This window comes from Choloepus didactylus, chromosome 9 (genome assembly GCF_015220235.1).
Source record: "Choloepus didactylus isolate mChoDid1 chromosome 9, mChoDid1.pri, whole genome shotgun sequence".
NCBI lineage: Eukaryota > Metazoa > Chordata > Mammalia > Pilosa > Megalonychidae > Choloepus > Choloepus didactylus.
Genome location: NC_051315.1, coordinates 129,060,613 through 129,073,279, shown reverse-complemented (window position 1 = coordinate 129,073,279; position 12,667 = coordinate 129,060,613). Strand labels below are relative to the sequence as shown.

General features: G+C 43.3%; 1 protein-coding gene across 1 annotated transcript in view; it reads right to left on the bottom strand.

Moving 5' to 3' along the window:
* Positions 1 to 12,667, bottom strand: part of AGAP1 (ArfGAP with GTPase domain, ankyrin repeat and PH domain 1) — a 434,418-nt gene that overhangs the window by 74,374 nt on the left and 347,377 nt on the right.

Below are 12,667 nucleotides of genomic sequence, written 5' to 3'. Positions count from 1 at the left end.
GAAGTAGCTGCGTCACAACCACCTGACAAGCTGTTTGTCATCATCGTCATCGTCACTCCTTCTCCCTGTTGCTTGGCTCCCCCCTCACTGAAGCAACAGCCACCCCTGCCTCATCCCTCGTGAGAAACACAGCCCCCTTCCACCTGATGCCGCCCCCGCTGCCGGAGCCCACTCACTCCCAAGGACAGGACCCCCACGCCAGCCCCAGTGCACAGCCAGGCCTGGGGAGCCGCCTCACTACATGACAGCCATGGAGTATCCCGGGAACAGGCTGGGAAACCTTTCTGTGTCCTGACAATAACAGTATTGTCTTCTCTGTTAAAGCAGCACTGGCCCCCTTGTGGACTCGAATCTCCTGATGAGCTGGACCCCCAATCTGTGGGGCTTATTCTGCACGGCACCTGGAAGGCAGGCTAAGTGGGCACATCCATCAAAGGGGCTCGCCCATTAGAGTGCCCGGCGTCAAAGGGCGAGTGATGCTTCTCTGAGGAGAGGCCAGTGGGTTCCACTAGCTTCCAAAGGTCTGAGGTGGCCCCTGAGGGTCTACGCTACTGTGATAGGGGCTCGTTCTGGGGCTGGGGAAAACGCTGGAATGCACGTGGTCAATATAGGTGAGTCCCGGGCTCTGAGGGCCTGGACACTGGCTGGTTCCCCCAGACCCACAGTGTCTTGCTGAGGCTGACCCCCCTTCACTTCACTTGGCACTCAGGAAATCCCTGGAAGGGGCTGAACGGGGATGGACTGTGGGGAGAGGGGCAGCTGGCTCCAAGTCAGAGCTCAACATGAAAGAGGGGCACCTCCTTCACGGAGGAAGAGGCCGGCTTCCTGGCTGGGTACACGAGCATCCTTGTGCTTGGAATCCTCGTGGTTCCTGGATTCTGAGTCTTCGGATTCTCTTTGGGTCCAGAGTTCTGGAGAATTTGTGATTAGAGATCAGAAAGTGAGGGATTTACCAGCAATTTTACTCCAATCCACCAGGCTCTGGAATTTAGGGAACAAATGATCCCAGAATTTATGCAGGTGCAGCACACGCCACCTGACACCAGAGGCTTGCTGGGCTTTTCGTTTAGAAAATGAGCTGTGACTTCCCAGGGGTTTCTCCATGGCTGGCCAGCCCTCATACCTTGGGTTGAGACATCAACAGCTGTGGAATTTACAAGGTCCAGGTTTTGATCTATGGGCTTTTGTATCCTAATACCATCCGTGCGACAACTTTCAGCACTAATTCTTGGAAGACAGTGCCTGGTTCATGCATTTTATGCAAAACTGACCTAGTGAAGTGTTAGGTAAGGCAGGGAAGAACAATATAACTCACAGTTAGACCCGAAGGAAAACTTGGCAATTCTAGGATGGAACGGGACATTGTTTATTAGGAATTCCACTAAACAGGCTCACGTTTTTTAAACTCTGTGAACTTCACAGGTGCATACTAAGCTCCCTCTGATTAGGATTTATCGGCTCTTCTAGTGAAAAAAAAAATGACAACCATTAGTCAGTCTCCCAGTTACATTTCTGCACAACTGGTCTGTCATCGAGCTTGCCTGCTCAAGTCTGTAGCAGAAGAATGAGTGACATTTGCTGGAACTAAAGGGAAAGAAGAGCCGAACTCGCTTTACACTGGGACCATCCCAAGCTCCAGCCGGTGGCAAAGGGGCTCCCGAGGGGTCAGCCCTGGATGGAAACACTGACAGGGGCTCCAAAAGCAGAGGATTCCCTCACCCTCAGAACTATCCACAGACGGAACAGCCAATTTTGGGGGTCCTCTTTCCTGAGGGCCTTTCAGCTTCTCAGAGGTGACTGGATGGGCCCTTTCAGCTCCGCGGTTCTAGGCAGTGGTGGAAGACTGACCTTTGTCAACCGTGAGAGATCTCAGTGGCTGCCTGGAGTCCCGTGCAGAGGATGCCAAGGCTGACTGTGGGTTCTTGGGGATCAGCAATGCCTGCCCCAGGCCCAAGAGGGTGAAGGCGCTTACCCATTCTCTGTTTACCAACCCAACTCTGGTCAGCGTTCCTGCTCGCTCTCCTCCTCTCCACGTGGCCTTCAGTGGAGGCACATTTCAAGTCTAGTTCACAGTCCTTCCTTCCCACTTCCTCACCCCTTCCCGGGCTTCATTCATTTTCAAAGAGTAGTCAGTGCTTCCAACATACATGGACAGTTCTCAAATCTGTGTCTCCAATGCAAGAAACTCATCATTTTTGACTCTTTAAATGCATATAACACTTCTTGAGAAAATTCTGTCCTTGCATCACATTTAACATGCATACAGTAGATTGCCATGATTTTCAAATGCTCCTCTTTGAGAGTTTCTAATTCCTGTTCATGGTTGCGAACCCATTTCTAGTGTTAAAACCTTGGCATCATTTGGATCCCGAGCCACATTCCAGCCAGCGGGAAGGGAACCCAAGTGCTGCCTGGGATCTCTGGAGAGCCCCCTTCAAGGGAGGGGACAGAGTGGGGGGTGGGGGCAGCCATGTGGTGCTCCATCCCCCTCCATCGGGGCTCACCTGCCCACGGGCTCAGCCAAGGAAGGGGTCAGACCAGGACTCCATTCCCGGGCTCCCTGCCTTAAAATGTGGCTCTCCCCAAAGCCTGGTGGTGACCCCTAATAAACGGCACCCCCCACGCCCCTCCTGAATTTGTTAGAGACAAGGGTCCTACAGGCTAGAGTCCTGGCTTACTCATTGTGAGCACCCAGTGCAGTGGGAATCAAATTGTTTTCTGGGGACCCTCTAGTGAGCAGAGCCCAGTGCTCACACCATGACCAGATGGCTGAGTTAGAGCCAGCAGGCATTTTAGAAAGAGCGCGTTTCAACCCCCATAGCTTACAAGGGCCACGAAGCCCAGCAAACGGGAGGCCGAGCGACGAGGAAGCCCCCGGGGCAGCCCCCAGCCCAGGGTCCCTGCCACACCAGAGCCCACAGGAGGGGCCTGAAATGCTGAGGGACAGACGAGCCCCCACGCTCAGGCCACGGAAGGTGGAAGGGGGGTCTGGGCCACTTGTCATTCCTATAAAGTAAGTATGGGGCAGGGTGGAAAGAGCAAAGCAACCAGTTTAAACAGACTCCAACTTGGGCAAGTACTATGACGAACATCGAAAAACAGACAATTATTATCAACCAGAATAATTTGAGGTTGTATAAAAAAAACTCCATATTACTACTCAAAATGGAAAAACACAAATTATGGAAAAATCCAATGGCTGGGTTTGTTCCAAAAAGATTAATTCTAGTAAGCAGAGGAGTAATGACATATTTCGTCTTCGTTCCTTTTAGCAAGTACATCCAGCCCCTCCCACTTTTGGCAACATGGCAGACAAGTTATGTGGAAGGGCCTTCTCTACAAATCGCTGGATCCTGTTTTTTACTTTTTATTACACTGAGGGGACTGCAGTAAAGCACCATCTTCAACGATTCCCTTTCACTGCAGCAAATAAATGAATAAATGACAAATCTATGAGTTGAAACCAGAACTGTGAGCATTAAACGCTAAGCACCTGCAAAAATGAGGCCCAGCCTGAGGGGCGAAGGTGGTGAGTGGCAGCACAGATGTGTCCTGACAGGCGGGAGACGAAAACAAGAGGCCTGCACCCAGCATCCTGGAAGGAAAGGGTTAAGGGGACCCCGGGTCTGCAGAGAGCCCATAATTCCTAGCATCTTCTCCGGGGGAAAGAATCAGCCATACATGAACTCAAAACCAAAGACCACCGAACACAAAGGAAAACAAGACCACAGATGCAGAGCCAAAGTATTACAGATCCTGAATTGAAAATAACTATGGATGAAATATCTGAAATAAGAGATGCAAGCCCCCTAAATAGTGAAGCAATAGGAAACCATCTCAACTGACTGAGTAGATAGGGAAAAAGAAATACAAATTATAATTTTTAACAAACAAAACAAAACAAAAACTTCAGTGGATGAGTTAAGCACTGAGGAAAGAATTGCTGACCTGGAAGATAGATTTGGAGAAATCAGCTGGCACAGAGAACAGATGGCAAGGGAGGTAGAGACTGAGAAGAGAGACAGCCAGGTGTGGAGGAAATACAGAGAGGTATAACATATGTCTAACTGCCAGACAAAACAGCTGAATTTTGAAGGCTATTCAGAGAAATGAACTCAGAGATACAGGAAGCACAATATTTACCAAGAAGGGTTACAACAAAGAAAACCACACCAAAGGTTTGTGAAACTGTGTCAAACCAAAGATTAAGAGAGGATCTTAAGAACAGCCAGCAAGAACACACAGATCGCTCTTAAAAGAATGTCAATAAGATACACAACAGACTTCTCAAGAGTATAACAATCAAAGCTCCAAGACAGAAAGGAATGGTATCTTCAGAGTCCTAGGAGAAAATAATGACCATCCAGCGATGGGAATCCAGGAAAACTCTCTTTCAAGAAAAACAGAAACCCTGTGCTCATTTGGCATTAAATCATCCTTGCCCCTGCCCCCCACCCCTGGTTACCCGTACAATGTTTTCTGTCTCTATGAGTTTGCATGTGCTCTGATATTTTCTTTTTGGTTACCAGGGGCGTAAATGTAACCTCCTAAATCTAGAACAATCTCTTTTGATTTGTTGCCAATTTAATAACTTCAATAGCTACATAAACTATATCCCTATACTCCTCCACCCCTCACTTTTATGTAGTTCTTGTCACAAATTATATATTTTAAATAATATTCACATACATGAGTCCCAAACCATTGATTTACCATTACATTTTATGTATGCCTTTTAGAGACCTTAGGAAGTAAAAAGTGGAGTTACAAAAAACAAGCAAAGAAACAAAACACACGACAGTACTGGTATCCATATTTACTCATGTCATTATCTTTGCTGGAGATCTTTACTTCTTCATATGACTTCAGTCAACCGTCTACTGTCATCTCCTTCCAACCTGCAGAACCCCCTTTAGCACTTCTTATAGGGCCAGTCTGGTGGTGACGAAGTCTTAAGGTTTTATTTACATAGGAATATCTTAACTCCTCCCTCATTTTCAAGACAGTTTTGCCACCACACAGAATACTTAGTTGGCAACTTTTTTACTCCCAAAACTTTAAATGTCTTCTCACTGCCTTACTGCCTCCATGGTTTCCAAAAAAAATTGGCACTTAATCTTATTGAGGCTCCCTGGTACTGACAGGTCGATTCTCTCTTGCAGCTTCCAGAAGTCTCTCTCTCTTTGGCATTCAACAGTTTGATTATATCTTGGTGCGGTGTGGGTCCATTTGGGTTTATCCTATTTGGAGTTTGTTGAGTGTCTTGGAGTTTGTTGAGTGTCTTCGTTGTATAGAGTCATGCCTTCCATCAAATGTGGCAAGTTTTCAGCCATTATTTCTTTGAAAATTCTCTCTGTCCCTTTCTCTCTTTCTTCTCCTTCTGGGACTCCCACAATATGTATATTGGAACGCTTGATGGTGCCCCAGGCCCCGTTCACTTTTCTTCATTCTTTCCTCTTTCTGTTCCTCAGAATGGATAATGTCAATTGTGTTATCATCAAGTTCACTGATTCTTTCTTCTGCCAGCTCCAATCTCCTGTTAAGCCCCTCTATGAAATTTTAAATTTCTGTTACTGTGGTCTTCAGCTATGTTTGGTTCCTTTTCATAAGTTCCAACTTTCTACTAATATTCTCTTTGTGCTCATCCATCATTTTCCCTGATTTCCTTTAGTTCTTTGTCTATGTTTTCCTTGAATATTTAGGAATATTTTAATAAAGTCTTTTGTCTGAAATGTCTCAGGTCTGATCCACCTCACCGATCACTTCTAAAGCTTTAATCTTCCCCTTTGTTTGGGCTATCAGGTTGTTTTTTTTTTTTTTTTTTTTTTTTTTTTTTTTTTTCCTGTATGTTTTGCAATCTTTTGTTGAAATCTGCACATTTTAGTACTCTATTGTGTTACTGCTGAAATTTAGACTGTGAGGCATCTCTTCCTTAAGCCTGTATCCAGGAAGTGTTATGACAGAGCTTTTGTTGAATGCCAGGGTCCAGAAAAATAGTTAAAAAAAAAAAAAAAAAAAAGAAGAAGGAAAAAAGAAAACACTTTGCCTCATCACTGCAGATGAATCTGTACAGTGCTCTCCTCCACAACTTACCCATACAAAGACTCTGGAGATAGCTTCAGGGCAAGGCGAACGGGCCTCCCTGATCCTTTCTGCACATGCATCTTGTCTTTGGCTTATGCCTGGGGCACTAGGAATTCCCATTTACACAGATACGAATGTTCCCTTTTCCATAGGAAGCAGTTTTCTCATGGTCTCAGGCACTGCACTTTAAGTCCTACAGCCAGCAAACCCATACCCCAGGTAGCATGACCTGATGGCTTTCCCACAATGTTCTGAAGGAAAACTCAGTGAGCCACATGCAGGGAAAGTTCTGGGAAAGTCCCTCAGGCCACCACCAGTGGACTGGTCAGACATATATGCTGTGCTCCCTCTGGAACCAGGACCAGGGATCTGGGCTGAGAGAGAGGGCTGGCTCCATGCTGAGCTGGTGAGGTACAAGAAGAGTGGGCTTTTTCTTGATTCAGCACTTACCCTCTTAGTGCAGCCCTGTTTTCTGGAGTTGTTAGAAAGAAGTTTCTGCCAGCTCTTGCTGGTTGTTCAAAGCTTCTATGGGACGACAGAATACTGAAGTGTCTCACTCAGCTATCTTGATCAGGGTGTGGCTCCTGTAATAAGTTTTAAAGTTAGGAAGTGTGAGTCTTCCAGCTTCATTCTTTCTCAAGGTGTTTGGCTATTCAGGGCCCCTTACCCTTCCATGTAAATTTGGTGAACGACTTTTCAACACCTCTGCAAAAAAGGCTGTTGGAATTCTCATTGCGATTGCGTTGAATCTGTAAATTGCTTAGGGTAAAATTAACATCTTAATGTTTAGGGTTCTGGTCCATGGATGCTGAATGTCCTTCCATTTATTTAGGTCACTTTAAATTACTTTTAGCAATATCTTATAGTTTTCTGAGGATAAGCCCTTTATGTTCTTGGTTAAATTTACTCCTAGATATTTGATTCTTTTCATTGCTATTGTAAAAGAAATTTTTTCTTGATTTCCTCTTCAGATTGTTCATTACTAGTATACAAGAACACTATCAATTTCTGCAAGTTCATCTTGTACCATGCCACTTTGATGAACCTGTTTACTAGCTCCATTGGCTTTGTAGTGGATTTTCTCTATATAGGAGCATATCTGCAAATAGGGAAATTTTACTTCTTCCTTTCCAATTTGGATGGCATTTACTTCTTTTTCTTGCTTAATTGCTCTGGCTAGCACTTCCAGTACAATGTTGAGTAAGAGTGGTGACAGTGGGCATCCTTGTCTTATTCTTGATCTTAGAGGGAAGGCTTTCACTCTGTCATCCTTAAGTATGATGTTAGCTGTGGGTTTTTCATATATGCCTTTTATCACATTGAGGAAGCTTCCATCTGTCCTAGTTTTCTGAGTGTTTTCTATCAAGAGGGTGCTGGATTTTGTCAAATGACTTTTCTGCATCAATTGAGATGATCATGTGGTTTTTCCCCTTTCTTCTATCTATTAATGTGGTGTATTGCATTAATAAGTTTTCTCATGTTGAACCACCCTTGCATATTGGGGATGAATTCCTCTTGATCATGGTTAAATTCTTCTGATGTATTACTGGATTTGGTATGCTAGCATTTGGTTGAAGATTTCTACTTCTATGTTCGTAGGAAATATTTGTCTGTAACTTTCCTTTCTTGTGGTATCTTTATCTGGCTTTGGTATTAGGGTGCTGTTGGCCTCATAAAATGAGTTAGGAAGGATGTCCTCCTAACTCAAGTGTTAATTCTTCTTGGAATGGTCAGTAAATTCACTAGGGAAGTCATCTAATCATGGGCTTTTCTTTGTTGGGAGGCTTTTGATTACTGATTTAGTCTGTCTACTTGTTATTGGTCTGTTGAGAGCTTCTATTTCTTCTTGAGTCAGTACAGGCAGTTTTTGTGTTTTTAAGAATTTGTCCATTTCACCCAGGTTTTCTAATTTGTTGGTGTACAGCTATTCATAGTATCCTCTCATAGCCCTTTTAATTCCTGTGGGGTCTATCTATAGTAATGTCCCCCCCGTCATTTCTTATTTTATTTATTTGCTTCCTCTCTATTATTTTGTCAGTCTAGCTAAAGGTTTATGATTTCATCGATCTTTAAAAGTAACCAACTTTTGGTTTTGTTGATTTTCTCCATTGTTTTTTTAATTCTCTATTTCAATTATACTATAATCTTTGTTACTTCCTTCCTTCTGCTCAATTTGGGTTTAGTTTGCTCTTCTTTTTCTAGATCTAGTTGGGAGGTTAGGTCTCTGATTTGAGATCTTTCTTCTTTTCTGATGTCAACATTCAGAGCTATAAATTTCTGTCACAGCACTGCCTTTGCTGCATCCTTTAAGAATTGGTATGTTGTGTTTTTGTTTTAATTTTCCTCAAGTTTGTTCCTAATTTCCCTTGTGATTTCGTCCTTGACCCATTGGTTGTTTCAGAGTGTGCTGTTTAATTTCCACATATTCATGAATTTTTGAGTCCTTTTTTTATTGATTTCTTGCTTCACTCTGCTGTGGTCAAAGAAGATGCACTGTATGATCTGAATATTTTTAAATTTATTGAGACTTGTTTTGTGACTTAACCTCTGGTCTGTCCTGGAGAATGATCCATGTGCACTCAAGAAGAATGTGCATTCTGCTACTGTTGGTTGAAGTGTTCTATAAATGCCTGTTAGGCGTAGTTGGTTCACAGTATCATTCAAGTCTTCTATTTTCTTATTGATCTATCCATTATTAAAAGTGGTGTTTTCAAGTCTCCTTCTAGTAATGTAGAACCATCTATTTCTCCTTTCAAATGTGTCAGTATTTGCTTCATATATTTGGGGCTCTGCCATTAGGTGCTTATATATTTATAATTGTTATGTCTCCTTGTTGAATTGATCCCTTTATTAGCATGTAGTGACCTTTTAACAGCTTTTGACTTAAAGTCTATTTTATCTGATATTCATATAGCTACCCCAGGTCACTTTTGGTTGCTCTTTACATGGAATGGCTTTGTTTCCCCATCTTTTCACTTTGAACCTATTTGTATCTGACTTGACAGTGAACCTCTTGCAAACAGCATAGAGTTGGGTCACACTTTTTCTATCCACTCTGCCAATCTCTGCCTTTTGACTAGAGAGTTTAATTCATTTACACTTAAAGTAACCACTGATAATGCAGGACTTTCTGCTATGTGGTCTTTGTAATTCTTATACTATTTTTTATCCCACAATTCTTCCATTAATGCCCATTTTCGTATTTATTTCATTTTTTTGTAGTATGCCATGTTGATTCCCCTCTCATTTCCTTTTGTATGTTTTTCAGATATTTTCTTTGTGGTTTCTCTGAATTTAAATTTAACTTCCTGAATCTATAACAATCATATTTGATTTGATACTAACTTATCTTCAATAGCAGATACATACACTGTTCTCATACCTCACTTTTTTGTTGTATTCGTTACAAACAATATCTTTACACTTTGTATGTCCCAAACCAGAGATTTATCATTTTCTATGCACTTACAGTTTTAGAACCTGTAAGAAGTAAAAAGTGGAGTTACGTACCTAATAATACAATACAATAGTATTGCACTTATAATAACCCATGTGGTTACCTTCACTGGAGGTCCATGTCTTTATGCTGCTTTGATCCACTGTCGAGGGTCCTTTTCTTTCTATCTGAAGGACTCCCATTAGCGTTGCATGTAGGGCCCTTCTAGTGGTGACGGACTCCCTCAGCTTTTGTGTATCTGAGTAGGTCTTAATCTCTCCCTCAGTTTTGAAAGATAGTCTCACTGGATGTAGCATTCTTGGTTGGCAATTGTCTTCTCTCAGCACTTTAAATATTTCACTCCCCTGCCTTCTCACCTTCATGGTTTCTCATGAGAAATCACTGCTTGGTCTTACCGAGGCTCTCTCTGTATATAACACGTTGCTTTTCTCTTGCAGCTTTCAGAACTCTCTCCTTGTCCTTGGAATTTGATGATTTGAGTGCTATGTGTCTGGACATGGTGGTCGTCAAGTTCATTCCCTTTGGAGTTCACTGGGTTTCTAGAATGTGTATATTCATGTCTTTCATTACACTTGGCAAGTTTTATACCATTATTTATTTGAATTTTCCTTCTGCCCCTCTGTTTCTTCTCCTTCTGGGATTCCCTTAATGCATATATTGGTATGCTTGATGGAATCCCATGGGTCTCTTGGGCTCTGTTAGCTTTTTTCATTATTTTTTCTTTCTGCTCCTCATCTTGAATCACTTCAATTGTTCACTGTTTCTTTCTTCTGTCTGCTCCAATCTGCTGCTGCAACCCTTTAGGGAATTTTAAATTTCAGTTATTGTAGTCTTCATCTCCAGTATTTCTGTGGAGTTTTTTTTTTTTTTTAAGGTTTCTAGCTCTTTATTGAGATTGTCATAATGTTCATACATCATTTTCCTGGGCTCCTTTAGTTCTTTCTCCATGTTTTTTTAAGAGTCTTTTTCTGGTATGTCCAAAGTCTGGTCTTCTTCACTGATGGTTTCTGGGTTTTTATCTTGTTCCTTTTAAAGGGCTATCATATCTGTTTCCTTGTTTGTCTTGTAATCTTTTGTTGTATACTGTACCTTTTCATGTGTTAACTCTGGGATTTAGTCCCTGAGCTGCTGTCTGCCCCTTAAGTTTGTGTCCAGCCAATAATATGACAGAAATTTCCTTGAGTGGCAGGAGCTAACAAAAGGAAAGAAACCAGAGCAAAAAAACCCCACCTTTCACAGTCTTTTCAAATTTGCTCATGTTGTCTGGTGCTCTCCTTCACCAGGAGGTGCTATTCCCTCACCAGGGACACCCCTCTTCTCCCTAGGAAATGATCCCTCCACCCCCCAGGGTGCTCTACTGTACATCTTGAAGCCAGTAATTTTGGCCTAATTGTTTCCTAACAGCTTTAACTCTATGCTGCTTCTGCCTGCAGGGCATTCCTGGGAGGGCGAGTCAGAGAGGAGTGTCCTGGTTCCATCACTCAGGCTGCCCCAGTAGACTGACACTAAGAAACAGACACCCCAATATGCACACGGGGTTTACTCTGCTTCCTCCAAAACAGGACCAGAGACCCACCGTGGGTGTGCAGGCTGTTCCCATTGTGTTGGGAAGTGGGTGGAAGATGGGCCAGCAAGGGCACCAAGAGTTTCTCCTGTTGTTTTTAAAGCTGTGTTTTCCTGATTCAGCTCTTGCTCAGTTACTGCAACCCTTTAGTGTTTTCTGGAGTTTTAAGGAAGATGACTGTACCAGTTTTTGCTAGTTGGTCAAAGATTCTGTCTGGGAATAGTATCCTGGAGCATCTTACACCACCCTCCTGGCTGACTGGAAATGCCAGAGGTATTCCTTTTAACATCAGGAACAAGAAAGAGATGCCCAGGAGAACAGATTTTATTCAACATTCTTACTCAGTGCAGTAAGACAAAATAAAAAAATAAAAGATCCAAGGATTGAAAAGGAAGATAAAGACATAAAACTGTCTGTCATAGGTTATATGATTTTCTACATAGAAAATCTAAAAGAATCTACAGACAAATTACCAAAAACAATAATAGCAGTTAGTAAATAGCAGTATAGAAAGGAAGGCTAGATAAAAGAACTGTGAATATGCAAAGTAATTTCCAGAAAGTAACAACATAAAGGACCACTCAGCAGCAATGGTCACTAAAAATAAGCAGTAAAGAGAAGATCCCGCAGTGCACTGCAAGGTGATGGAGTAACCAAATATTTAGAGGCAGTCTGAGTAGGTTTCATTCCTAGCCTCCTAGAGGAAGAAACCCTGGCTCAGTCTGTTATTATAACGGAACTCCAAAAGCATAACTGGAGGAACGATAAATGGATGCAGGATAGGACTACGGCCCAAGCTTGGTGGACACCAGGCTACAAGAAAAAAAGCACAGCCAGGAGAGGTTAGTCCAATGAACAGACCCAGCAAGCACACCTCAGTTCATGTCTCATTTAAGAAGAAACTGCTCAAACTCCTGGAGCCTGACTCAACTGACAGTTATTCCTCTTGGGAGGGAGTGCTGTGGGAGGAGTGTACCCATGCACAAAATTCTAGAAATAATGAAACAAAAACATCAAAACCCACAGTACCCCTACTTTTGTGATTGGTTAGTTTGCATCAAGTTTTGTAATCATTGTGATAATCTGTGTGTGTGTGTGTGTGTGTGTGTGTGTGTGTGTGTGTGTGTTTGTATGGTTATAAGGCATATGAAGCACGCACAAAGGCCCTTCTCTGTAGGAGAGGTAAAAAAGAGGGACTTGTAATCGAGGTTTTCAGTCTGAGCAGTACCTGACAATGTAGTGAAATGCTGGTGAACGGCTCTTTTGGGAAAACTTTTGTTTCATCCGAAGGTGGCTCTGCTGGTCCTGGAGAGGCAGAAGAGCTCCTTTGGCTTTGCCCAGGTAGGGACACAGCAACACCCCAAAATAAAGGGGCTGTGGGTGCTGGGGGTGGCCGGCCTCCCAGGTGGGCCCTGAGATGGGCTCCAGGTGCATTTGGGCTGGGCTTGGAGACCCCTGGGCTGCATGGAGGCAAGGGGTCCGGTTCACCGTGGAGAAGGCAGGGAGATGGAGGGAGAGGAACCCTGTGCAGGTGCAGGGCAGGGGTGGCACCTACCGTGGTG